The sequence below is a fragment of the Quercus lobata genome, chromosome 2 (genome assembly GCF_001633185.2).
Source record: "Quercus lobata isolate SW786 chromosome 2, ValleyOak3.0 Primary Assembly, whole genome shotgun sequence".
NCBI classification, from domain to species: domain Eukaryota; kingdom Viridiplantae; phylum Streptophyta; class Magnoliopsida; order Fagales; family Fagaceae; genus Quercus; species Quercus lobata.
Window position 1 is genome coordinate 61,691,309 of NC_044905.1, and position 5,632 is coordinate 61,696,940.

Sequence of the window (5,632 nt, forward strand, 5' to 3'; positions counted from 1 at the left end):
GTTTGGCTCAGTTCTTTTTACTTTTGCGAACTTACCTTTTTTTTTTTGAATAGATTGCGAACTTACCTTTTGTCCTTCTAAACATTAATTTAATTCAAAAAAAAATATTATTGGAAACTTTATGACGTAAATTCTCTAAAATATCCCATTATTATATAGCTACTATCATCAATAGCAATTGATATTGCTTTATTCCATTGGCCATTTAAGAAGAATATGAAACATGTGTAAAATATTTACAATTGCGGAACAAATGGAAAATATGCTTAATATGTGATTATACTGAACGTCACAGCAATATCTAATTGAGGTTTAGTTGTGTATTTATTCTTCCGTTGTCATACTGTTAAAACATATAAACAACGATTTTATTTGATAATAATTATACCAAAAATTAATTAATATCTGACAATGGAGAGTAATAATTATAAAACAGAAATTACAAATTCAAATCATAATACCTTTATAAAAAATAAATAAATTGTTACTTTCAAATACAACAATTAAAAATGCCAAACTTTATTGAAACTGTGTAATGGTTCATCATTACACTAGATTTTTTGTTGAAGATAATTAATCACACTTTTGTCGAGTTGGAATGCCTTGGCGAGAACATAAGGATTGATAGGAGGATTAGATCCAAAAGTTGCATTTGCTATTGTGATAAGCCCAGGTTTTTGGCTATCGAGACTAGAAAATGCAACAGAATTGGTCTCTTCTATATTGAACTGAAAGTGGATGAGACCCATTGGAAATACAAAGATGTCTCCCTTGTTCAAAACTTTGGTGAAGAGCCGATTATCAGGATTAGATGTGACAAAGCCAACTAGAAGTGTACCCTCTATGACTATCAAAAGCTCGGTGGCACGAGGGTGAATGTGGGGAGGATTTAGGCCATATGGTGCATGGTCAACACGAGCCAACACTATCCCTAGAGTGTTGAGGCCAGGAAACATGTCCATGTTTACTAGAGTGACATTTGACCCCAAGTTGATTAAGGGTGTTTCTAGGAACATCAAGCCCCATGAAGATAAAGTCGTCAACTGTAGTAAGGTTTGGGTTCTTACAAAACTTTCCATTCACAAATACTGCAAATGAAAAGATTGTTAATATCACAAATGTGAGGCTTCAATGATAAGGGATGATAACATGTCATGCATGTACGTTAAAAAAAATTTAAATTAAATCTCATGTAGATATTATATATCGCTTCTAAGAATAATTCCATTAATTTTTTAGATTCCCAATATCAGAAAGTTTTCATTAATGTGTAGAATCTAGACGAGAAAAATAAATCCAATTAGCTAGAAATGACTCCAAGAAGTCGTATCAAATAGATAGAGTAGGTACATACCAGCAGAGTTGGGATTGTTAACTGCAACACAAAAGTTAGAGGTGTCAATTCGGGTTAGTATGTCGGGTTCGTGTTGTGTTGAGGTAGGGGTATTCGACTAAATGGCTCAACCCTAACTTGATCCATTTAATAATCGTGTCATAATCCTTCAACCCTAATCCGACCTGTTAATAAGGCGGGTTGACCTGACCCAACCCATTTGACACGTTTAATAAAATAGTCGTGTTGGGTTGACACGAATGTAACACAACCTATTTCAACCTGCATAATATTAAATATAACATCCATTTAGAAATAATTTTTTTTACATCCCAAAAAATAGTGCATATACTTCAAGTCTTCAATCTACATTCAAAATAATATAGTTCAACAAAAATATAACATTCATCTAGAAATAAGTTCTTTATACTCCAAAAGAAGTATATACACTTCAACCCAAATTCAAAATAACAAAGTTTAACAAAAATAAAATAACATAGTTCAACAGAAATATAATATCCTTGGAACTCGTCAAATGCAAAGTTCTATGCCAAAAAAAAAAAAAAAAGTATTAATAATTCTAGGGTCTGTAAAGTTTCAATTTCCAATTATATACCTTGTAAATTGTTGTAATTACTCACTTTTCTTTTCAAATTTAAAATATATGTTGGATATGAAAGGTATTTAACAAATCTAAAATAAAATAAATATTTATTTGTTATATGAGTTAAATGGGCTATGTTAAGTAAGTCATTTCGGGTTGACACAATTAAATTGACGTGTCAAAAGTGTCTATTGCGGGTTACACGGGTTGACTCGCTTATAACACGTTTTTTATCGTGTCGCTTTCGGGTTGACCCATTTATGACCCAAACCTATTAAGGCCTAACCCTAACTCGAAAAAACCCGTGTTGAGTTCGTGTCGTGTTCGCGGGTTGGGTCAAACATTGACACCCCTAAAAAGTCTTACAATGGACTAGGGTCAAGCCGGCGCCACCTTAAGGCCAGGGTGATCCCAGGACCTGACCTGAATTTTTTTTTCTTATATATAATAATTTAAAATTTTTTATTTGTCTACCCTTCAAAAAAAAAATTGGAAACACCCTCAGTTTTTTTTTGTGCCAATAAAATTAAATTTTGCTCCATAATTTGTTCTACATTATGTGGATGAATGATTACTTGGTTGTGTACATTGAAAGAGATGTAGCTTGTAACATTGATAATGACACTATCATGCATTGATTTCAAAATATAAAACTTGTAGAAGGCAATTGCAGACTTTATGTTTTTGCGTGTTTTTTATTATTATTATTGTTGTTGTTGTTGTTAATATATGAATTTTTCTTTTTATTAAATTGTATAATTTATGTTTTTTAAGGAATATCCTAAGAAAAATTCCTGGAGCCGTCACTGCTGGTATCATGAGTAGAGGCAAGAGAGGATGCCAAAGCAAATAGCGCAACAGTTAGAAGGCAAGTAAAAAGTTTCTTCATATTTGAGGCTGTATGCTTGGTTTATTTTTGCTGAATTCTTGGTTAAGGTGTGAATGATATTGCAGATCAGAACATGTCTATTTATAGAGAGGAGTCACCGAATTGGTCTATGTATTTTCTCGCAAATAGCGTTAAGACTAGGTAAATTTAAACGGTTATGATATTTTTTATGTAATGCGTGAACCATTTCTTAACAACTACTACTAGCCCATGTTAACCAATTTAATTGGAGCACTTCATTGTCATTGTTTAGGGTAATGTTTCTTTGACTAAGGCTGTGTTTGTTTTGGGTGAAAATCACTTCCGGAAATGGTTTTCCGTAAATGCAGGTGTTTGGTTGGTTTTGAAAATAGAATTTTCCGGAAATCATTTTCATTTGACCGTGAAAAAGAAGCTTTGACCACAGAAATTCATTTCCGTTCCTATTTTCACTTCAAATGGTTTCTGGAGAGAGAGAGAGAGAGAGAAGAGGAAGCCAAGATCACGCCTTCGACGTCGTCGGCGAACCCCGAGCTCCAGTCCGATGATCGCACGCACCAGATCGCACCGGTCTCGTTGATCGCAGCACCGCACTGATCACACCACGCCGCTCGATCTCGCGAGCTCCAGTCTGACGATCGCACCATGCCGTTTGATCTCGCCGCTCGATCTCGCCTTCGATCTCGCCTCCGCGCGATCTCGCCTTTGACCCACCGATCTCTCTCTCTCTCTGTGAGTTTGATTTCTGTGTGATTTTGATTTTTGTTGTTGTTCTGGTGGTGTGGTAGTGGTGTTTTGGTGGTTGTGGCTTTTAATTGCCAGAGTTTGCTGTCGTGGGTTGAATTGGAGTTTCGGTGGTGTGTGGTGTTGGGATTTGGCTGTGATTTGTTCTGTGGATTGGGATTTGGCTGTGATTTTGAAATTTTCTGTAATAAAATTTGTTAGGATGCTGAGAAAATAGCTGAGAAAATATAAAAAATTTGTAGAAAAATAGCATTTTCAGAATAGAACCAAGCACATGAAAATATTTTCTACAACAATTTTCATAATGCAACCAAACACTTGAAAATATTTTTTCAAAAATATTTTACGAGAACCAAACACAGCCTAATTATCACACATGTTCTATTGAAAAGGTCGAATACTAATAAATTTTTTTTTTTTTTGATAAGACAAATACTAATAATTAAACCTTACGTACAGCGATACTTCATTTAAACTTGAAATGATTGAAGCGCATATGTGCCAGACGAGAAGGCTAAGTCTCAGACGTCCTTGGCATAGTAGCAAGCGACCTGGTGAGATAAGTCTACATGGTCACTTGCATACTTTGTCTGGGAGAGACAGAGTTAGAGTTTATTTGGAATTCATTTATTTTGTTGAAATTGAAAATTTTTTGTTGTAAGTATTGTAAATAAAGATAAAAGTTAATAAAAGTTAACTGAAATAATACAGTGAGACTTATAAATAGTACTAAAAAGTCCAGTAATGTTTATAATAATAACAAAAATAAACTGAATAGTAAAATAAGTTAATTTTATAATAAGTGGCTTTTTAATTGTTGTTTTTTAGGGATAAAGATTATTGGACCTTGTAGATCTGCATGGGCTTGGGAGTTCTAGTATGAGCCATAGTGTTTGTCAAGCCTGAGACACGTACGGTGGTGAGGTCGACCAATGATGCATAAATGATAGAGCCTAGCTTGAAGCTTGACAGAGTGAAGAACAAGCTGGCCATTGACATTGGCTTCCATCGTGTTCACGAGTTTTGCTAGTAATCAACGGTATTACTCATCTTCCATGCTTCATTCTTGTAGAAATCTAAGATCTCATGTCCGAGAACAATACTCCGTGGTGTTGTCACCCCCCCCCCCCCCCGGCGAGGGTTGCAACCACCAATTTAACCCAACAAAAACGCAAAAAATATAATGAACAAAACTTAAGTACAATATCTAAGTGTTATTTCTTAAGTTTTCTATTTAAAATTCAATCATGTGGTTACTTAATTAAAAATACATTTCTATCCTATAAGAAAAAAACCACGTGGCTAAATTGTAAAAAGAGAAACCTAAGGAATAACACCTAAAATATTGTACCTAAATTTTGTTCAAATATAATTTTACATTATAAAGGGCAAAAGCTTCATTTTGACCATTGGATAAATACGAGATTAATTTTAAATAAAATTCAAAACTCTTAACAAACGAAAAGAAATTTTTGAGTGCAACAATCGGACCACTAAATATGAAGCCACATCAAATTTCAATGGATAATATACATTCTTGAAACCTAAGGTTAACCACAAGTGATTATGAGTGATTAATTATAATTTGAAATTAAAAATAATTAATTATAACTAATTACATGTCATGATATTATAGGTTTGTCTTTAAAGACAAAAAATGTACATGATGTGTGAAATAACAATATGTAGATAGGGTTTATTAATGTTCTAAGTAATCTAGCTTTGGCACTATGTTAGAATTGTTTTTGAGAATGTGAGTGCATGAGAAAGAAAAGAGAGAAGCAAAAAAAAGTAAGAGGTTTAACGTGATTTGCCTTGACAGACGATGTCCAAAATAAAAAGCCTTCAGTGACTATATCTTTATTATATTACATATATGAATTGTATTTTCATAATGAATCCACTGTAAGATATGAGTCAATAAGTCATGTAAATATGTACAATGCACAGGAGAGTTTAACGTAATAAAACATATATATATATATATATATATTTTTTTTTCTTTTTCTTTTTCTTTTTCTTTTTCTTTTTCCTAAATATAAAATATGATAATTTTAGTATTTATTATAATTGTATTTTAGTA

The 5,632-nt window shown here is 33.0% G+C and overlaps 1 pseudogene; it reads right to left on the reverse strand.

Annotated features, from left to right (window-relative positions):
* Positions 1-551: 551 nt before the first annotated feature.
* Positions 552-4,542, reverse strand: LOC115967986 (annotated as a pseudogene).
* Positions 4,543-5,632: the final 1,090 nt, after the last annotated feature.